Source organism: Pollicipes pollicipes, unplaced genomic scaffold (assembly GCF_011947565.3).
Source record: "Pollicipes pollicipes isolate AB1234 unplaced genomic scaffold, Ppol_2.1 Scaffold_6138;HRSCAF=7277_pilon_pilon_pilon, whole genome shotgun sequence".
Taxonomy (NCBI): domain Eukaryota; kingdom Metazoa; phylum Arthropoda; class Thecostraca; order Pollicipedomorpha; family Pollicipedidae; genus Pollicipes; species Pollicipes pollicipes.
Window position 1 is genome coordinate 17,045,864 of NW_023596818.1, and position 23,716 is coordinate 17,069,579.

At 44.9% G+C, this 23,716-nt stretch overlaps 2 non-coding genes across 2 annotated transcripts; one reads left to right on the forward strand and one right to left on the reverse strand.

Moving 5' to 3' along the window:
* Positions 1-6,973: 6,973 nt before the first annotated feature.
* TRNAS-CGA (transfer RNA serine (anticodon CGA)) lies at positions 6,974-7,055 on the forward strand. The gene has a single exon. It is a non-coding gene; the product is annotated as a tRNA-Ser (tRNA).
* Positions 7,056-21,622: 14,567 nt separating this feature from the next.
* Positions 21,623-21,695, reverse strand: TRNAM-CAU (transfer RNA methionine (anticodon CAU)). The gene has a single exon. It is a non-coding gene; the product is annotated as a tRNA-Met (tRNA).
* Positions 21,696-23,716: the final 2,021 nt, after the last annotated feature.

Genomic DNA, 23,716 nt, shown 5'->3' on the forward strand with positions numbered 1-23,716 from the left:
AACTAGCCTCGGGGACCGCTCGCTCACTATGCCAGATGTGCCAGCTCCTGCGCAATACCCGGGACCTGCAGCGAGTCCGGACCGAGGCTTTCTTCAGCCGGCAGCAACTCAGTCACCCAACGTAGCAACTCAGCCAGCATGGAGTCGCCAAGGCTCGATGGAGGGATTTAATGTCACCAATACTGTCGCATTACGCTTCACCTGCCGGAAAACCTATGCATTCGGCCAGCATGTCACGAGCATCCCCTGCCTTCAAATATCGCGCTATCAAGGAGAATGCATGGCTTCCAAGTTCCAGCTCGATGCTGGCACCAGCCACGCGGCACTCCGGGTGCTAAAGCCGGCGGTGGAGACCATGGACCTGCTCGAGTGCATCTGATCCTGCTTCTGCGTTAGCGAGGTAACATTGCACGGTCGACAGTGTTATAACTTGAGACAGCTGTCATACGAGGAATATCTTTAATTGATCCATTGCGTTCATTATGAATAGTCAGAATGCTATGGACGGGTTGCGATGCGCCCTTAGGCTGCATTTCGTTAATGACCGGGCAAGTCTTTTCCGGTATTCGCCAGGCAAAGGTGGAACAAACCAGCGGTACCTCTTGCACTATGAAGCTAACAAGCGTCAGCGCCTAGCTGTGGTGAATGACTAGGCCCCAAGAGCGCATTGCCTTGGTTGTCCCCGCTGGATGGAGCCACGCGAATGTGCCTGACCATGTCCGGGTTAGGGGGCCCTGCCGAGGAGCTTGGTGCAACTTATAAGTTTCTTGCGCTGCTACGCCCGATTGCCCCTGAAAGATATGTCGACCAAAAAGGTGGGAGATACGCCCGTACTCACTCCGGTACACCGTCATAGACTACATCGATGCGATAGTTTGTTCTTTCGAGTGATCTACCAAGCTGAAGCCCAATTATAATGCCAACTGGGGCTCAGAAGCTCCATGGATTCGCTTGGGGTATGTGCCCCGCAGGGCGGTAGCTGTGATGCACGAAACAAACTGGTAACCCGAGGGCGCAATTTAGTTCATATGTTGCTTCCACCGGCTTCAAAAGAGAAGTATTCTCTCAAATGAGGACAACTTTGAAACCGAAAAATATTTTTTTTACGTTCAATTTTTACATCAAGCACGTCAATCAGTGATCAAAATCTGGGGAGTAACCAGGGCTTGAGGGCAGGTCAGATGAAGTGCCCAGGCCCAGCCTTCCCCCACCCTATTTTGGAAATGGGTTGGGAGGATCGCTACGTCCATCCTTGTTCCGGAGCAGAATTTTGCGCAAATTTCTCGGAAAACTTTAAGCCTGCGTACTCGCGATCGTAAGTAGCGAGCGCACCGATGGCCTGGGTTTCCATCAAATCGAGCGGCGTCGGCAGGTCACCGCCGAACGGCGGTGTCTGGCGCACCAGACAGCCATTGTGAAATATGCATCCGAAAGTCTTCCTTAATGAACGCGCGACTCAGGAATTAGACTGGACAGTAACTGCACATGCAATTCGAAGATTTCCCCTGAACAGATAAAAGGCGCGCCAACAAAAATTGGGATTTTATGCTTACTTTCAGTTCCAACACCAATTCCGGCACCGGTTCACAGTGCTGTGAATGCTATTCGTACCCATCATAGATATATAAATTCGCAGGTGAAACATGCCCGCAGACTACGTCCCACACATGCAAATAACATTCATAAAGCGTTCAAAGGTGCTTCTTTAAAAAACGTTGCCGTTTTCATCCGCCTACCAAGCACCGCCTGATATAATCAAGGGGACCTACACCGTGCGGCCCGCTGAACCTGCAACGTCGGGAATCGGGGCTTTTGTTCTAAGGTTTGAGAACCCATGTGGTCAAATGCATGCACGTAATTCTTTCAGTTCTCAGTTCTGAACAAAGATTGACACTTTGCAAGTGGGCATGGTCCTTGAGGACCCAAGTCAACTAGCAACGCTTTTGCAATCACCTGCGCTGCATGGTACAATGACATTTTGGCCGTTTATTATATTTGTCATAGATTTGAACTGAAACGGTAAGAGTCACTTTCCCTCGGTAGCACAACAACGTGGATCAGTGTCCCCCTGAATTACCGCTGGTTTCGCACTGCGTGCTGGATGAAATGAGCGAAAAAGATTTTTTATATATTTATATACATATATTCACACAATATTTTACATATGTGTATATATATATATATTCTATATTATATATATATATATATATATATATTATAATATATATATATAAATATTTGTCAGTTTTGTGAACCCAAGGCGAATATACATTTGATCAGTTTCTTGTGTGTTTGTTCGATTGCTCGAGTTAAACCCTTCTTGTTTTTGGTAAGCCATAAACCAACTCGCCTATGGTCATTCTTTAGTTTATGTCAGCTAACGTTTCAAGGACACCCGTTTCCCTTTTCCCAAAGCAATGTAAGACGGTCGGACGTAAAACATCCGAATGTTGCAAAATATGAGGCACGCTCTGCGAGACATAATCATTGGTGAACCGTCAGTTAACAGATTATACATTAGAACATCTATTCAAATTACTAAACACCTGCAGACACCACGCACATCACTTGTCCAGCCAGTTTCGTACCACGGAAAAGTAAAGACATCGAAACACCCTACTGTCATTGGGTGACTAAACAGGTTCAAAGTAATGCACGACTTAAGCTGTTTGTCTACGTCAGACATTTTTCTCTGATGAGGATGGCTTCAAGAACTAGTAGACGGCGTTTGTTCGGTCATGATTTCAGAACCAATGTGCTTTCAGTCAGGACAGAGCGTAAGAGCGGTTGTGGATTTTAAGCATACGTTGGCCTGGCGCTCCCTTTTGCAGGCGCATAGTCATGCGTCGTGATAGGGATGTGGTGGTCATTCCAATGTAGGTAGAGTTGCGGAGCCAGCAGTCTTCGTACGGGCATTTAAATTCACACATTATATTGGTGCGCCTTAGTTGGTTTTGTCCCTAAAACGGACAACCCCCTGACACCAACCGTATCTTAAATCCCAACGCCTGCCTATCAGCCGGCAAAAACTTTAAATGGAGTGATCGAACCCTACATGCCGGCAGAACATAGCTTGAAATCAGCTGGTGATCGAACCCTACATACCGGGAGAGTATAGCTTGAAATCAGCTGGTGATCGAACCCTACACACCGGAGAGTATAGCTTGAAATCAGCTGGTGATCGAACCCTACATACCGGCAGAGTATAGCTTGAAATCAGCTGGTGATCGAACCCTACATGCCGGCAGAGTATAGCTTGAAATCAGCTGGTGATCGAACCCTTCGCACCGGCAGAGTATAGCTTGAAATCAGCTGGTGATCGAACCTACCCGGCAGAGTATAGCTTGAAATCAGCTGGTGATCGAACCCTTCGCACCGGCAGAGTATAGCTTGAAATCAGCTGGTGATCGAACCCTACATACCGGCAGAGTATAGCTTGAAATCAGCTGGTGATCGAACCCTTCGCACCGGCAGAGTATAGCTTGAAATCAGCTGGTGATCGAACCCTACATACCGGCAGAGTATAGCTTGAAATCAGCTGGTGATCGAGCCCTACATACCGGCAGAGTATAGCTTGAAATCAGCTGGTGATCGAACCCTACATACCGGCAGAGTATAGCTTGAAATCAGCTGGTGATCGAACCCTACATACCGGCAGAGTATAGCTTGAAATCAGCTGGTGATCGAACCCTACATACCGGCAGAGTATAGCTTGAAATCAGCTGGTGATCGAACCCTACATACCGGCAGAGTATGGCTTGAAATCAGCTGGTGATCGAACCCTACATGCCGGCAGAGTAGCTTGAAATCAGCTGGTGATCGAACCCTACATCCCGGCAGAGTATAGCTTGAAATCAGCTGGTGATCGAACCCTACATACCGGTAGAGTATAGCTTGAAATCAGCTGGTTATTTGCCTCACCAGACGTAGACAGTCTGTTCACAAACGGGCCTGTAAAACAATGTGAACTACATTTGACTGCGTCTACAATCACCCAATCTTGCCAACATTGAAACTGTCACGACCCATCCTCGAAATAATGCTCTGACACTACGGAGGCACCTTTCCCCCGTCCAACGGAAAACTCTACCGTCAAGTAGATGGTGTCGCAATGGGGTTACCATACGGATAGGTGTTCGCAAACATTACATGTGCTGGCTGAAGAACTGTGTCCTCAATAACCTTGACCTTAATCCACATACATTGCACATATTTCCTGAAGTCAGCAACGAGGCCCACCTCCACCAACTACAGGCTGCATGCAGCGGCTATCGTCATGACGATTTACAACTGATCTGGGAGTTGACAACCATCATACCTTTTCTTGCCATCGATGTAGATAGCGAGAAAACGGATCTTTGTCACAAAAGTGTACTGTAACCCACTGATGCTGGCAAATGTATGAAAGAGGCTAGCGACTGCACATAGCGTTACCGCACGGCCGTCATTCGTTCGTTTTACGACATGCCCTAAAATTTTGCTCCGCTGGTCCACTACGCACCCGCGGGCCCTGGACAGTGCGAACAAAACATCGTTAAAAATGGTCATTCTGTCAGGGCAATTGATGGGGAAGATTGAGTCCACGTTGAATCGACGAAACCAGAAACGAATCGGCAGAAGAACCGGCCTATGAACTTTTTCTGGAAATCAAATGTCTCCGTCAAATAGGGTGGATGAAAATGTTTTGCAGAACATCATCAAGACAAATATTACACCAACTGACGACAACACTGAAATAAGACTTACCATCTATTACAAGAGCAGAACACTTGTAGCCTTATCATGAAAAACAGAGTGACAGTGAACCATAACAAGCTGAAGTGCGCTAATATAGTATATTAATTTAAATGCCTGTACGGAGAATGCTGGCTCCGTAGCTCTACCTACCTCGGAAGGACCCACCAAAATCCCTAAAACGACGCATAACTATGCACATGCAGGAGGAAGCACCAGACCAACGTATGCTCAAAAACCCAAACACACCTGATTCTTAAATCATGTCCGAACACAAGCCGTTTACAAGTTCTTGAACCCATCCCCATCAGGAAAAATGCTTGACATAAACAAACAGCTTCAATCCATGCACTACTTTTGACCTGTTCAGTCACCCAATGACAGCAGGGTGTTTTCGACGCCTTTACCTTCCCACGGTGTTGAACTGGCTGGAAAAGTGATGGGCGTTTGTTTTTATGCGTGTTGTAATTTGACTAGGTGTCAGGACGCATACCTGACAGCTGATTGTTCACCAATGATTATGTCCCACAGGGCATGCCTCGTATTTTGCAATATTGGAATGTTTTGCGTCCGACCATCTTTCCATTGCCTTGCAAATATGAAACGAATGTCCTTGAAACCGTTAGATGGCTTAAACTAATATGCATGACTGCAGACGAGTGGATTTATCATTTACCCGAAAACAACGAAGGTTTAATTCGTGCAATCGAGCAAAACACATGAGCAACTGATTAGATGTACATTTGCACTTTCGTTAACAAAACTTGGATCGATGAAAGCATACTGCCTAAGTACACGAATATATATATATATATATATATATATATATATATTATGAACTTGTAATACATAGCCAGACACCAGAATGTAAGTCGACTATATCCAAGGAGTTTTTCGCACCTGTTCTACTATGACGACTTCCAAGACTGCCCCCCCCCCCCCATTTGAAAAATCGACACCCGTGCTGATCTGAGCATCATCCATGTAACGTTCAACGTGTACGTGATATGGGCTGTTGGGGCGAATCCCGTGATGTTGACCTGTGACACACGGATGTAAACATAGCACGTGGGTGGAGACATCTGGATATGCCCGAGATAGTTTGACGAATTTGACACGCAGAGAACAGGCGCGTAGCAGCATCGCAATTATGCATTGTTGGCGCTACGTGTGCTAGTGAAGTCCACATTTTGTGTGTCACTGTCCAGTGTTAAAGATTGGATTATTTTGACAGCCTAAGATAAAGTTAGAACATGCTTTGACATTTTAGATTACCCAGCACCAAGAACAGGTGGTAACGGGGGCCGTTAGCCAATACAACCACGATTATATTGACGGCGCTCAATCTTTCGAGCTTCGTTCGTCCTCAGAAGTCTTGCGACACGCAATAATCACAGAGCATGAGCACAGCCCGAAGTACTAGATGCCGTCAATATAACTGTTGTTGAGTACTACAACGTCGTTTAAACCATTATCTCCTGGCATACCAAAGGTCGCAAAAGTAGCGTAAGAACTTTGAACTCAAAGCTCTGTCCTTGCTACCACATCTGTATAGTCTGCGGGATTAAGCAACATGAACAGTGCTGGTTGTGTTGACAATGCAACGAAATATTGCAAGCAAATGACTGACACAACAAGATGGTATGTTAAAAGGATGCACACACAATGGATCCTCTGCCATTTTACGGGGCTTCGTCAATTAACAGGGCAATGTAGTTATTTGCAGGAAGGGCTCGGCGATCCATCGAAGGACAGGGCTTTGGTAATTTCTGGTTCCAAGGTGGCTGGGCTACTCTTGCTCAGCGGCCCACCGGTAAAGCGGCGCGAGTTTTTGCAAGGGAGAAATACGCAAATTTGCAGCCATTTAAGTTTTAGGACACGTTGGGGCCGCAGATAATCAGGGAGAATTATCCACAATGCTGAAAAATTGCCTGCAATGGCGTTCGGCACTGCCAACACGGAGAATTAGCGCAGAGACTCATCCACACCGAGAAGGAATCCCGGATAACTTTTAGAGCATTGGCAAGACGGCGAATCTTTTTTTCGCCACGCATAGCTACGACTGTCGGCTGTGCACGGTACATGGAACACGAAACTGGGGACAATATCCGGAGTTGCTGGACGTAAATAAAGGATCTCCGTACATGACTATCGGAGAGATAAACATGCGTAATATAATTTTCCCTTGGTTGTACGCGATATTGCTGGCAAAGCATTGGGAGACGGAACTGTTGCTGTAGCAGTCGTGGCCGAGTGGTTAAGGCGTTGGACTCGAAATCCAATGGGGTCTCCCCGCAAAGGTTCGAATCCTGTCGGCTGCGGACGTTTATGGGCATAAAAGCCAAATGGGTAGCATCTTCTACTCCCATCTGTGTGCCCAGTGTCATATCCCAGTAGCTCCTGGCTGCAGCTTTGAACGCGGGAGCACTATTAACGACTTCTGCACTCACCAACGCTTGATAAACGGGTGTCCTAAGCGGTGCGTCAAATTCTCTTTAAAGAGCTCATCGTGAGTTCTGCTCCACGCCTGGGGCGCCTTTACGTACCATTTTACGTGGCTAAGGCCCGGCGTGTTGTACACGAGATCAGCTTCTTAAAACATAACTTTGAATATGTCTCGATCTTGGGCTGCACGGTTTTAGTTGTTTATTTGTTGACTTGTTCGTTCGTTGCCAACAGAGTGGCACTCCAGTAACAGGCGGCGACTTTTGAACAAAGCACAATAAAGACAAACCATACAGTAGTGTGAACACCACTTAAGGATGACATATCCCAGAACTAAGTGAAGGTGCTGTAGGGTCAAAGCATACTTTATCACTTGAACTCTAAAAACGCCAAAACTGTCATGAAGGTGGTCCGTGCTAGTGTTGCTAGTTAACAAAGTGTTCTCAACGCTTAGCATTGTTCACAACAGAACGCGCTGCACTGTTCGAACATCAGCGCGATGTACAGCGAACAGACTTCTGTGCGGGTCGATCGAGGCGGCCCAAGCAAGCGAAAACAGCTTAGCTAGATTTAAGAGCCAGTGTGTCTTGGGAGATGTGTCACAGGAAGTGTGAATCATGCTGCACTCTTCGCGCTGCTACGGGTGGGATCTTTAAATGAAACGGAAGTCTGTCATAAGGAAGACAAGCTGTTTGCCCAGAGAACGTACGAGTAAGTAACCAAATAAGAAACTTTGCTGCAGTCGGCCAACACGCACTGTGTGGCAGCTGGCAGCCCCCGTTCAGACCACGCTGCAATATTCTCAAACCGATCACTAGTTTGCAAAATACGCTTCCATCACTGGACCTCAGTTGGATTTTGACCTGCTCTGGTGTTGACTTGGAAGGACCTAATGAGGCGACCGAGTGCTCAATTGCCCCTACTGACTTTATCGGAGAGATGTGAAACGAAGGCTAGTCTTGTATCCAGCGTTACGCCTAAGTCCTTAATTTTACTCACATGTTCACCCTCGGTGCTATCGATGAAGTACTTATTCTGGACGGGAGCACGCTTGGGAGTCATCGTGAACATTTTATATCTCACAGGGTTGAGAGTCAGTCCCCCCCCCCTCCCCGCCTGACCGACCACGCTACCTGATTATCGAGGCATGCAAAAGGTAGCCGAATTCAATGACGCGCGCAAAATGGTTACTAAACAGCAAAAAGGAGGGGAGCTAAGAGTGATTCTTCCGGGACGCCGGAGACCACCAATTTCCAATCGGAAGTTTTTTTTTCTGTTGACGATAACCCTCTGACGTCTGTCGGACATATACGAGACAAACCATTGTAGGGCAGACTCCCTCAAATGGTATGAATGTTTTGTGTTATGGATTGGGAGCTTGGGCATTCCGCGGCAAATCAACAGATCGAAGGGTCAGTTCTACACCCTCATCTTTCAGATTGTTTTATATAAATGGGTAACTGAGAACGTCGGGTGCGCTGAAGACGCCTGTGACATTGTCAGGCCTCAGTGAAGCGGTTTCGGAGTCACAGCGTCCGGCATTTCGTGCTCTGTGTTTGAAAGGCCTCTCGTTCGGCAGGGATTACTATTCCTTCGATAAATTAAAATTGTACAAACCCATGCGTCAAAATAAGTGAAAGCCTTTCAGACTACGTGTGTGCCGTGCTTGAAATCGTCATTGTACAATAAATGTGGACCGCGGCGTTATAAATGCTAGTAATGCATCCATAACCGTTATCCTACGCGGTTTGCAATCTTCTCATTTGCAAATGAAGGTGTGGTTAACAGTTCGGAAATGTTTGGAAACAATGATGCAATAAGGGACCACGCGTCATTCGCCTCCGCCGCCGCGCGGAATCCTCCGCGCGTCTTTCTGCACAGTCCGCGGAAAATGAGTGCATTACGACACGACGACTGACATGCACGTGGCAATCGACTCAGTGCGCTAGCGACTCAGACTAACTCACTCTAACTCATCAAAACTTTTGAAAACAAGCGACCCCTACTTCCCTCGCAATGTCTGAATCTAACTCGCGGACAATGACAGTTGGAGCACTCACTGGAGTTATTCTGTGAGCCTTCAGTGTCCAATTGACAGCCTTGGCCGCAGCCCATCTTATGCTAAGGCCATTCTCTGCCCGAAGGATTTCTCCTATGGTACGAAGAAACATGTCGTCTGCACATTAGCCTTGCCCTGCAGGACATGGCATAGGTACTCAGCAGAGATGGCATGGTCGGAATGGAGGCGCCACAGGCTGGCACTGTCAGCAACCCTTTTCAGGATCCTTCAGCCCCGTCGAAAGAGTTTTTCCCATCGGATATGACAATGTGATGTCAATCGCACTCCACGCCAAGGGAAGTCTTCCCCACGAAATCAAATATTCAAAGAGTTGAGCCTCCGTTGCACTGCGCAGCTGATCCTTCCAAAAAGTAACATATCTTTTTGTCATACTTGAAATGAGGCTTTTCACTTCCTGTATAAGGTACTGTACAGATGTATGGACCGCAAAGTGCTATGTTTATTCGCGCCTGACAGCGCGCGATAGCTTATACGCGTAATCTGTCCAAGTTGTGGTCAATACACCACAAAAAAATGCGCCGTGCATCGCAATGCATTCCAGTGAAACTAATAAACTTCGTCCTAGAACAAGAAAGTGTCGTTTTCTGAAAAGTCTAGAATAATGAAAACTTCGTTCTCGGGTAGTGCATAGTTCATATCTTTCCAAGCGGATAACCGACTATTTATCTTTGAACTTTGAGGACCAAACTACGCTCTTTGACATCAAATGAGAAAAAGATCAACATCACATCTGAAAATTGCCTTTCGCGCCTTGCAAAATTTCATTTAGTCCTAATTATTATTTTTGTGCAATGACGATTTGAAGATTGGCACCCAGGTATTCAGGACAGTTTTCTGATCATTTGAAGGTACAGTTTTACCGAATTATATTTCTAGTAAGTGGAAAAATTTGCTACCGAAGGTAGCATTGCAACCACGTGACTCGCAATTGTTGAGAGCTGTTACTCCGAGACGGTGCAGCTGATATATTTTAAAGTGTCACGGACGAATTCAGTGCTGATTACAACCCCTGAGACCCATTTTAATCAAAGTCCGAGGGGTGAGGGTGTTAGTCTAGGTAAGCCACTTGTCGATTTATCGTGGAACGCCCCACCAGCTCATTATTAACGCTCTGAAAAGCAGCGGAATGATCAGTTTGGTATTTGTCCGACATGGCATCCCAAGCCGATTTCTAGTAAACATAAACAGACAAAACAAGTTCGTGCTGCCCGAACGCCTAGGAATATACCCATGCTGATGATGGCACAACACAGGTAAGACGTGCCGGAACAGCTCATCATGTGCAACCCGTTCCTGTGTCTTTCTGAAGAGCGGAAGCAGGAATGGACTTCTAAAATAAGACCGTTCGTTTTTGTCGTCTTTCTTGAAAATTGGTGCCAGGCTCAGGGTATGCTTAAGAAAGTTCCAGCGGGGGGCAAGCCGGTGTCTGAAGGGGAAGGCGTAAAGATGCAGGACATTGTCCGCTCCTAATTCACGTGAAACATTTTGGAACCAATTAAATCCACGACTGTAGTGCTAGGTGTAAATCTCCAGTGGCTTCCCACTGGTGCACAATGTTGCCTTTTCGAGTCACCTATGGCATTTGTCCAATGAGGTTATCCAGCTTCCTGACATTCTTCGTCCATTTCAACATGGTTTTCTATGGGCAGGCGAAATTCCACGACCGAATAGACATTTTGGTTCATTAGGGAGGCATCTGCCTCCATAGGGCAGATGCAAAAATACGACCACAAGCCAATGTTACAAAAAAAAACGCCACCGACGTTCTTTTGTCTTCAATTCTACATCCCTGAATGTTTTAAACCTTCTAGTAGAAAAATATGCCATAGAAAATACGTCACGGAAAAGCACACAATGGGGATGTTTAAGTATTATAAAACTCTTTGTGAGACAATCTCTGGCGCGGCACTGCGCCATAGTTATAAAGAGACATCGTTGTTAAGATGCGACAAATTTTACGTCATATCAAAACGCTACACTACCCCGACAACTAATCTTATTTTAACGGTGCAATGAAAAAACAACAACTGTCCTTGACATTTTGCACAGTTCAAAGTGATTGCACTGTTCAGAACATTTACAATTAAGAGCAGCGTGCTAAAAGTAATAAAAGGTTGCCTACTGAAGGCAATGCTTTAACATTCATGGAAAATGCTGCATCAACGGGGCTGCTTCACTCAAAAATATTGTTCACACAAATAATAAAACACAACGCATAGCAAGAAAATATTACATGCAGTGAAATGTCACTGCAAACCTGCTAACTTTACACAAGGTTGGAGACATGACAAGTGCATGTGGTTGTGGTGAGAAGTGCAAAAAGCAAGGAAGTGACAAAGCTGCCAGTGCAAGGCTCATGATAAAAACATTGTTAAATGCCATCCAAGAAACCAGCAGCAATACCATTACGCTTTCACCAGCGCCCAGCATCTCACACAAGTTGCAGTAACTAAAAACGGCTTTGAACAAAATGAAGAAACATGGAAAACCAGATGACAACAGTTGCCGAAGCCTTTCACCAATCTTTCAAGGCCACATAAAACATTACTTGATAATTTCTCAATGCAATTTACCTCAAAGCATTATGTTGTGACTGACAAGCAATGCTTGTCTGCACAACAAATTTGTTAAAACACGTATCCGTAATAATGCAGCACCTTATTTTCAGAGTTCTTAATGCAAAGACAATGCTGCAAAGCCATTTCATGCAAGATTTTACCCAATGCGCATTAACGAGCCGCACGGACCCGCCCCTGCCAAAATGAATTGCCAATATAATGGCATGTAATGGATAAATTGCATGCTGTAATACCTCGAAAGGCTCAACATGTTGGCAAGATCGTAATGAAGTGGCGAATTGGCTTTGTACAACCCTGCAGCATAGAAAATGCTAGTGTTTCTTGAGGTTGCCTGGCATCACCACCTTGTCATGTTCAAATGCAAACATAAAGATAGAGGCAGGTATCGATATGTCACATTTTATTGGCAGCTATTAGACTTAAAGAACACGAAAACAATGTTCCCTCTCGGTAGTACAAGCCTCGCACGGACGCTCCCCATCACATCAAGATCGATGCAAACCACTGGCACGCACCACCAGTGATCACACGCATCTCAAGCACCTGATTCACACACAGATGTTAAATAAATGTGACCCCACACAGCTCGCGGGACTATCAAATTGCAGGTTTTCACAGGTTTTGGTTATAACACCGCATTTTACCGTGAGTTTCCTTCAAAACATGGTGGTGGCGCTCTTCTTCTTTATAACATTGGCCTCAGAGGCCAATTAAAAAAGAACGCCACTGTCTGCAAGAAAAAAGTGCAGCGCCCAAAACTGAACGGCACTCTCCCGAACCTCATAAAAAACAAGGCGCCAAGTCAAATCTGTCTTTTTTCATGCTGACGTTTTTTCTTCTTCCGCTCACGGGTTCTTCACGGGGACTGCTCGCTTGGCGCATCAGTGCACCAGAGGAAAGAACCTTACACGGGTTTATTGCCTAGCAGATAGTTCTCAAGTTAGAAGAATATTACAGTAATTTAAGATATATATTTTACTTAACATTTAACACATATCGGATGACAAAATTTGAATATAAAACCACAAATTGTGTCTCACCAGCAAAACCTCTTGAGTTCCATGACCATGAACCCTCGTTGAGACTGTCTTTTGGAGGGAATTCACGGTAGAATGCAGTGTCATAGCAAAAACCTGTGCGGTGCAATCACTTTGGGCTCTGGAAAATGTTAAGAACAGTTTTTATTTTTCCATTACATTCCTAAAATGGAATTGCCTAACACTGCATGACGGTACTAGGATTTTTTTATTCTGCTTCTGCTGTGAAGCGGGGATATCTGCATGTTGTAAGTTCCACATTGTTCATATCAAGCATGTCGTTCTAAGAATTGGCCCACGTTTCGTTTTTCACTGCTACTTTCCGTACATGGTCGCATGCCCAAGCAATGTGCTCGGTAAGGTGTCTTTCCAATGCTCTCCCCGCAACGAAACATAAAGAAGGTGCAGCGTACAGCAGGAAAATGTGGTTGGTACAGTGTTGCAGCAATCTTGGTTTCATGTTACATCTGAGATATCTGAAATCTTACTTCAAATACACGAGTGTTATGCCGCAGTCCACAAAAACGTCGGGTTAGAGTGGCGTTTTTATCTGACGTAAAATTTGTCGTCTCTTTACAAGCATGGCGCAGCGCCGCGCCAGAGATTGTCTCACAAGGAGTTTTATAATACTCAAACAGCCCCATTGTCTGCTTTTTGGTGACATATTTCCTGTGGCGTACTTTTTTACTGGACGGTTCATAACGTTTAGTGAAGTAAAGTCGAAGAAAAAAGGAATGTCTCCTTTTTTAACATTGGCTATAGAGGCCAGTGTTATACAAAACAATGCCACTGTCTGCACGAAAAAGGTACGGCACCAACAAAAGAAAGGCACTCTCCTGAATGTTACCAAAAAAAGACGCGAAGGCTGTATGTCTTTTTTTGTCCTGCTGGCGTTTTTTCTTCTTCTACCAGCGTATTTTTTTCAGACAACTCGGTTGGGGCATCGTGCAACGTAGCAAAGAACCTTACAGGGGTTTATGGTCTAGCAAATACTTGTACAATTAGAATGATATTACAGTAATTTAGGATATAGGTGTTACTAAACATCAAGCACATTGCATGAGAAAATTCAGATATTAAACAACAAACTGTGCCTCACAAGCAAAACCACTTGGTTAGCATTACCATGAACCCTCGCTGAGACTGTGTTTTGGAGGTAACTGACGGTAAAATGCGGTGATATAACAAAACCTGTGCGGAAATTGTGAGAAAACCTGCAATTTGATAGTTCCGCGGGCAGTGCAGGTGTGGGCTCACATTTATTTAACATCCGTGTGTGAACCAGGTGTATGAAATGGATCTAATCACTGGTGGTGCGTGCCAGTGGCTTGCATTAATCTTGATGTGATGAGGAGTGTGCGTGCGAGGTTTGTACTACTGGGAGAGAATATTGTTTTCGTATTCTTGAAGTCCAATGACTGCCAATAAAATGTGATATATATCTGCCTCCTTCTTTATGTTGCATTTGAACATGACAAGATGGTGATGCCAGTCAACCTTAAGAAACACTAGCAGTTTCTATGCTGCAGGATTATGCAAAGGCAAGTTTCCACTTCATTTAAATTTTGCCAACATGTTGAAGCTATTGAGGTATTACAGCATGCAATTAATTCATTAGATGCCTATATATTGGCAATTCATTTTGGCAGGGGCAGGTCTGTGCAGCTCGTTACTGCGCATGTTTGGGTAAAAGCTTGCATGAAATGGCTTTGCAACATTGTCTTTGCCTTCAGAATTCTGAAATCATAGTGCTGTATTATTATGAATACACATGCTACTGTCTTCACAAACGCTGTGTGCAGGCAAGCATTGCTTGTAGGCCATCGATGTTATAATGCCTTCAGGAAGATTCCATTGAGAAGTTATTAAGTAGTGTTCCATGCGGCCTTGAAAGATTGATGAAAGGCTTCGGCAACTGTTGTCATCTGGTTTTCCATGTTTTTGTCCAAAGCCTTTTTTAGTCACTGCAACTTGTGTGATATGCTGGGCGCTGGGAAAAGTGGAATGGTATTGCTGTTGGTTTCTTGGATGGCGTTTAACAATGCTTTTTATCATGGGCCTTGCACGTACTGGCAGCTTTGTCACTTCCTTACTTTTCGCACTTCTCACCACAACCACATGCGCTTGTTGTCTCCAGCCTTGTGTAGTGTCAGCAGGTTTGCAGTGGCATTTCACTGCATGTTACGTTTCCTTGCTATGCATGTGTTATTATATGTGTGAAGAATACTTTGGCTTGAAGCAGCCTGGTGGTTCCAGCATTTTGCATGACTGTAAAAACATTGCATTCAATAGGCAAACTTTTCTAGCTTCTTTTAGCGCACTGCTGTCATTTGTAAATGTTTTGAACAGTGCAATAGCTTTGGGCTAAGCAAAATGCTAACACCAGTCGTTATTTTTCCATTACACCATTAAAATGGATTTAGTTGGCATGTGTTGCAGTGCATGCGAATAGTTTCTGAAGAAATTCGAGTGTTTAGCGCGGCTGTGAAAGGTTTTTGAACTAATTCCAAAACTATCCAAGTGAGAAAATTTCAATTCAGACCATCGTATTCGCCGTGCAATTACGCGTCTAGTGACCCAGAGTACGATGAGATTTCGTCATATCTAAATGGGCCATTTTTTGTGGGTGCAAATTTCCAAGGTTTTGTTTTTGAAACCAGCGCTGTTCGAAAGCAGGCTGCACGTGCAAACGATGCACAATGATGGTACAAACATTCATTGCCGTTGTAGGCAGCACTGAAATGAACGCAAATCGCAACACGGCCATTTTGTTGCGGAAAAAGTAAATATCTTAAAATACATTTGTTTGGTGTGAAATTAGGGCCAATAGCATTTTCAGAGTGTGTACGAAGCGGGAAGATATTCTCTCTGTTCACAATTTGTAGACCTAATGGCCATTTTTGGACATGATTCCACGTTGGTTGAATCTAACTCAAAACCTATCAGCATTGGCCAGTATAGCTCACACCATCTTACGGGTAAGGCAACTGGCGTCTAAACAGGAGTAATGCAAAACATTGGCAGGATTCGACAACGGCCCTTTTTTCCAGAGCAAAATGGTCCAAGCTCATATCGTTCGAAGCAATGAAAATAGAAGGTTGATTTGATTTGCACAAAATGTAAAACGGCGTTACAGGCTGTTGACTACGTTCTTGATCATCGGGTGATGAGACATAACTTGATCGTGACCATTTCTTCTGAAAACAGTTTTTTAATGCAGCTTTTTGTTATAAGATGAAAGGTTCTGGTCCATCTGGTGTGTGTATAAAGCGTGCACGTGTTTCTGTGCATGTAAACTGAGCGCGGCTTCTGAACGTTTATTTCAAACAACTCCAAGACTATGAAAGTGACAAAATTTCAAAGTACATCATCGTATTTACTGTGCAATTACCAGCTCCGCACACAAACAGATTGCACTTGTAAGCAATGAAAATGATGCTACAAACATCCAATGTTGTTGTTGTCAACATGGAACTGAACACAATTCTTACTACGGCCATGTTGTTGCGGAAAAATGCAACATTTTCAACCGGATGTTTTTGTTTTGAAAAAGTAATTTGTTGTTTACTTGATACTTACAACAGTAACGTCAGTGTATGCACAAAGCGGGAGCACATTCTGTCTCGGTTTACGCGTTTTGGACCAAATGGCCATTTTGCACATGATTCCACGTTGGCTGTCTCTAACTCAAAACTTATTACCATTGGACAATTTGTAAAATTGTAAAGGTAAAATCAACGTTTTATTTTCAGTGGTTCGGGAAATATGAGTTGGACAATTTTACGTCTCAAAAATCGGTTAATTTAAATATTGCTAATGTTGTTTCTTTACACCTCTTTAGACGTAGAATTGCCTGGCCCATGCGATGGTGTGACTTGTCTGTCTATTGCTGATAGGTTTGAGTTACATACAACGAATGTGCAATCACGTCCAAAAATGGCCTTTTCGTCTAAAAAGCGTAAAACGGAACAGAACAAGCTCCCGCTTTGTACACACACTGAATGTACTATTAGCCCTCATTGCACACCAAAAAACATCCGGTCCAAGATTTTGGCCCTTTCCGCAACAAAGTGGCCATAGTGAAATGTGTGGTCTTTTCTATGTTTACAAGAACGGCAGGGAATATTTGTAACGTCAACACTATGTGTGTGTTTGTAACACAAGCACACACACAAGCATCCCCCCACACGCAATTCATGTATATAGTTTCTAGAACAATTGCGGAGTTGAGCTCGGTTTCTGAGTTTTTTTTTAAATAGCTCTTAAATTATGAAGCTCAGAACATTTCAAATCACGCCATCGCTTTGACAGTCCGATTCAGGGTCTAATGATGCATGATTCAATGAGATTCCACTAAGTTGAAACTGGCTTATTTTTGGTGCGCGGAATCTTCTTGGGTTTCTGTTCCAGAACCACTTAAGTTTGAAAGTAGATTCTATTTGGAAACGACGCACAATTATGCTACAAATTGGCATTTACCTTGTGGTAATTATGAAAATAAAACAAAATTCACGACAGTCACTTTTTTGGACAAAATCAATATTCCGGAACATAATTTGTGTCTGTAAACTTACTTTTTCTTAAGTTTTTGAACATTTTGTTTGCCCCTGTTTAACACCTTTTAGACGAGGTTCCGACTTTTTGACGTCTTGTAAGGCTTTTTGGTATCTAACTGACAAATTATCAGTGTTAGAAAGTTTGATGTCACACCGTCGCATGGGCCATGCAGTTACACGTATCAAGAGGTATAATGCAACGAGATTTTTAACGTTGAAAAAGTGACAATTTCTTAATAGCTGGTCTAAGGTAATGGTCTAAGCTCATATCTCCCGAACCAGTTAATAAAGCAGTCTGAAATCTTGTAAGTTAGATACAAAAACTGGAAAAACGTCCTGAAGTGGGCACCTGATCCAGAAAGTGTTAAATATGCACAGAAAATCTGAAAGGCATGTTGGTGAAATGACAACCAAAACCATACCCCCATTTTCCTGGTTTTCTCCGAGACACAAGGCTAATACTACTGTCTTATCTATGCGAATGACGTTCTTCGCTAATGCGCTGAACAATTCGCGCAATTTTGAACGGAGCAGTCTGGCTTTCACATGCAAAGGATGTACGAGTATGGCACAATTTATTAACTACATGGTTGTTCACCTGGAGATTAGAACATAATTTGACCATGAGCATTTTTGTTGGAAAAAATCTTAAGTTTGAAATTGAGATTTTCTGGTACAAAATGAAAGGCCATGGTCCAATTAGTTTTTGTATAGAGCAGCAAGTGTTTCTGTTCAGGTGAACATTTTCTAGAGCAATGTCAAATCTGGGCGCATTTTCTGAAAATCTTTTTGAACAACTCCAAACCTACGAAGGTGATATAGTTTCAAATGTTACTTATAATGCAATGAAATTCTACTGCGTTGAAAAATGACAATTTTTGGTCTGCGGAAACTTTCAAGCTTGTGTCTCCCAAACTGGTAACCAGTTTGGGAGACAGATTTTACAGATTCTACCCCGGAATGATACAGAAATTAGTTACAAATTTGGATTCTTGTTGGAACATAAAAAGGAAAAAACTTCACCACGGTTTTTTTCGCAAAATGGCAAAAGTTTTAAGCGGATATTTTTGTTGTAAAATGAAAACACATAGTTTGTTTTGTGTGTGCAAAGCGGGAAGATTTTCTGTGCATACTTGATACTTTCTGGATCAGGTGCCCACTTTTGGACGTTTTTCCAGTTTTTTATCTAGCTTACAAGCTTTCAGCATAATAAAGTTTTAGGTCACACCATCGCATGGGTCATGGAATTCCGCTTGTAATAAGGTATAATACCCCAGGTATATAGTTTCAAAGTCCTATTCGGACAATCCACAGGAACAGCGGGGCGAGATGTAGCAGGTTCGCCTCTTTCGGAAAGCTAACTGATCTTAAAACGGGACACACCGCTGGATATCCAGCGTTGATGTCCTGCAGCCGAGTCATGGTGACGGCACTGGCTCCAAAGCTGCGCATCAAGAACCGTCGCAAAGCATCAGCTGTACTTTGGAATCACCTATTTGTCTCAGGTGCAATGCTGGGAACCTTGGCATGGTACAACGATCTGCCCCGCCATGTCGCGTTTGTTGGCACGTTTCCTGTCCAGAAAAAATGTTGCGGAGCCTGAACAGTCAGCTCAGAAATGTATCTTGTGTGTGGTCGTTTCAGTGTAGTTTGTTGCCGACACGGCCTATGTGATATTCCATGTGAACCCTTGGATTACTAGTAGATGCCGTGGCGTAAGGTGCATTGTGCTCTAATGCGCATCTAAGTTATGTCTGTACGAAGGTGATATCGAATGCTACCCAATGGTAACAGATGTGGAGTTTTTGGAAAATTTTAGGAAGCAAAACAAGTTTGGGGCAGTGAGAAGCTGTAAAGAAGAGGAAATTCTGTCTTATGAAACAAATTTTCCAACACAAAACTTGTTTGGTTTCGGCCTGACATTTATACCTCATGCAAGGTCACAGAAATAGTTGTAACTCTAATGAAATTGCATTAGTATTTGAGACTCCATTCCAAAGTTGTATGACGTCGTTTAACACTCCGTTGTTGCATCAGGTCGAAAGACTTCTTCAGAAGAGCCTTTCCTGACAACCATGGGCTAACTTTGATATGACTGAGCCCAGCGATCTTAAGAGCTATACCATTTTGTACACCAAAATAGCAGCTCTTCAGTTGCACATAGCGCTACAAAGTGAAGTGCAGCTACGCAGCACCGTCTGGAAGCTTTTAGAAACACCCTCTGGGGTCAAACAAACACTCATTTGCGCTCATGTTACCCATTGTTCCAGCCAGGACGGACCAACTGTGCCCCTTCCCTCTCGAACAATTCTTTTTTCTCTCTTTTTTGCGGTCGCTTTCAAACGATTCTTCACAGCTCCCTGGAATTTGTGATTTCACTGCGGAAATTTCGACATGTGATCATAACATTCCAAGAAAAACGCTAACCGGAGGAAAAACGCTTATCTACAGAAACGCTAACCGCCAACTTTGGGAGGTAATTCTGCTGAAATTGCTGCCTTTTCGTTCATGTAAGCTGCTGTGCGGAAAAATGGTTGTGATCTGGTCTATCCCCTGTTCTCGTGTAGCGTATAGTGAATCAATATGCTAGCTAATTTCTTCAAGTTTGGCCCAATCAGCCCGGTGTAGAGTTCATCGGGGTATCGGGGCATCGGAACCGAGGGCAGCGTCATCAGTGGTCATAAATATGGCGTGGATTTTAATGGGAAAATGATCACTATCACGCATATTTCCACTAACAGACCAGTCAAAGAAAGTAGCTATGGCAGGGGAGCACAATGAAAGGTCTACTCCAGTCTCTCGGCCAGATGACACGTGATGATATGGAGCATATGTCAATGTTACGGCCGTGTAAGCGCAATGAGGCGGCAGCGGCTTCCAGAGGTGTATTTAAAGTAAGCTGAGTGTGAAGAAGATCGTTGGAAACATGCAGGGCAGCCGCACCATGGCGGCACTCTCCTCCAGTTTCATCTGGAAGATATAACGAGTGATTGATGAGGTTGAAATTAAGGGGTTAGTAGAAAGGAACTATGTTTCTTGCACGGCAATAATGATTGGCGTTACGAGTAAGAAAAACTGCTTTGTTTCGGCCCATTTTTGAACTGGTCCTCGGCAGCTCCATTGTAGAAAGAAAGGCATGGAGAACTAACTTAAGTGTGGCTGACCCCAGCACCGTGACGTGCTGGTACTCTATGAGGAATATGTCCAACACTACCGGGCGGGATTCGGCCATGTGACATGGACTGTACCCGTCCCAACGATACCCGCACAGCTGGACGAAGCCACCTATCTATGGCAGCACAGGTTAGTGTTACATTTTGAAGGCACAAAAGTTCGATAAAATTTAAATGTATCTCTCACCAAAGTTGTTGCTATCACCTTTTATGAAACAGGCGACTTCCAGCAACGCACGTCAAACCTCGCGCCACTCGCAGCGGCATCGTCATCATCTGGCGTCTGCTGTTGAAAACCGGCAAACAGCTTATATTTGGACTGGGAGGCATGCATACGTATTATCTCAGGCGGTGCGTCGCAGTGCTTGCAGTCCAGAGAACCTGATTTCGAGTTATATCCCCAAGGAAGACTTGACTACCCATTAACGCGAAACTTATGAGGGAATTCAAGATCAAGAATATGATGTCAATGGCTCAGGCCACCTTAACCCGTGGACAAATAAGTTAACGTGCGCGATGTGTGTGATATTTTCGCAGTTAATTTAGTTCGCGACTTAATCTCGCACGTTCTCATAACTTTTTATTGCCCACTCAGCGGACTGGAATTATTTTTCATTTGTGGTCGGTGAACTGAACCGACACTCATCCAATTCGTTCTTTCGACCGCAGCAACGAAATATCAGCGATGTGGCAGCTCCCCAGGCAAGCAGATACCACCCTGAATATCCACGAACCGTCGTGTCTGACCCAGGCCGCACCTCCAGCTAGCTGAACAGCGAGGTAGGGTTCACGCACGCGAACGAGAACCTTCTTTAGTTCGACATCCCGTCCCGGAAGAGTCTTGGAACAGAAGCTGAGCCAAATGCGAGAAAGCGCCAAGGCGCTGGGCGTCGTGAAGGACCTTCACGGTCTCAGTTGAATGAGGTGTGCGTTACGTAGGGGATGGGTTGCGATGTGGTCGTGACTTTCTGAATGACGTTATACGAGGAACGCCAAGACATTTGCCCGTCTTAAAACGTGCCCCGGGTGAGGATCGAACTCACGGCCTTCAGATTATGAGACTGACGCGCTGCCTACTGCGCTACCGAGGCCCGCAGTACGCAAAATCAGTGGTGTGGGAACGGGGAGGGGGGGGGGGGGGGGAGGCAGGGGGCAGAGGCGCTATGCCCCCCCCCTCCACTTTTCAATGTGAGGGAAGCAGTGTTAAATGCCCCCCCCCCCCCGCACTCGTCAGATTAAGGTTGCGTTTAGCTTACTTTTGCACTACATGAAACATACATGCCGACTTGCCTAGTTCACCAGCCATCACCATCATGATACGTCATGTTTTCCGCCTGCTTATTCCGCTTGCTTATTGGCTATCGCTTTGTGTCACGGCCACAGGCCGATGTCGCGCGGCGTATGGAGACTGCAACGCCGGGCGTCGAGGCTGTTGTTTGATCTGGGGAGGGCGCCTATGTAGTGCTCGAGGGCGGATTCAAGATTTTGTCAAGTAAAGGGGAGAAATATGGAATTTTGCGGGCCCCCTAGAGTTTGGGCCCCCCGAAAAATTCTCGCATTGCGGCCATCAGAGTCAAAGCGTCTATGATGTGTTTCCCTGCATGTTGTTTAAGTATGTTGGTTTTTAGGCGGGAACCCATCTTACTGCACGCAGTCCGAGAAAAACAGGCGTCTTACGTATACACACGCATGGAGCTTTTTCATTTTGCGTAGATCATGGTAAATATTGTCACTCTGATGCATAAGTTTCCTTGTGGCACAAGTGTTAAGGTTCCCGCATAAAAGCAGTGCATATGCTAGAATATTTTTTAACTTCTTCATAACAAGCAAAGCGACAACTCTGCAGCAATCAGCAACCAAGACCTGATCACACTGAGCAGTCGGCTTGATGTAGCGGAAATGCCACATGTGACGGTGACGGCACTTCAAAATTGCTCGACAACTGCGGGTAAAACTTCATCAGCGTATATCCTACTGCTGCTCTAAGGCTAACGCACCCAAGCAAACAGGTACAGAGATGGGACCTGAGCTATCATGGGTGCCGCGGCAACCAAGCTATAGGCTTCCATCAACAAGTAAAGACTCCTCAGAACAGCTATATATCTAGTCTAATCCATGATTTTTGTCGCTCAGTCTGTGAAGCGATGTACCGGGTGCAAGCGATGCTCTCAGACCTGGACGACCCTGAGACGGGCACCAGCTCCGCCCTCCGTCTCCGGTGTTCCCCAGCCCGGCACCAGCTGCGTAGCAGAGATAGACCAGCAGATGGAATGCATGGGTAAGTTTTAACTATTGTTTTTCATCTTCACAAACGGCTTACGTGATTTTAAACTGCACTCCTGTATTACTGCATAAAACAAATCAGTGTTACGGGTCCATTTCGCGCCTGCCTATTTGAGCCTCTGAGCCATGTCTTCGATGCACGAACTGTGAAACACTATTTCAACGACGAAAACCTATTTGTAAAGTAGGGCTTGCGCAAGCAAACGAGAAGCCTATTGAGTCGGACAACAAATCGTGCAGTAGTCTCGGAAGAGAAACGTGAGAAAGCACCAAGGTGCTGGGCATCGTGAAGGATTTTCAGGGTCTCAGATAAATGAGGCGTTTGTTACGTAAGCATGGCTTGCAGTGTGGTCACAGGATTGCTGAATGATGTTGTTTGAGAACGGCGAGGTCTGTTGCCGTCCTAAAACGTGTCCCGGGTGGGGACCTAACTCACGTCCTTCAGATTATGCGACTGACGAGCTGCCAATTACGTTGTCCAGAGACCTCACGTGGTTTCCGGGAGCCCAATCTGTCTTCTTCCAGGGGCAATCCGATCGTTAAGGAGATTTCTACGCTGCCCTTGATTTCATTGCAACTGCTCGGAGGGCTTTGCGCTGAGGCTGAGGCCCTTCCTGCTAGCGTGCAGGGCACTCTTATCAATCACGAACCTTCCACCAACTTTCCATTCACCGAAAAGGATCTGCATGCTATAACCGGGGCCCCATATCTTAACATACTGGGTTATTCTCGGTTGTTCAGGAGCCCTTCACGTCCGGTCTCAGTTAGTCTAGAGACACATACACGATATATCCATGGGCCCTATATGTTGATCCTGGGCCCTTCTAAT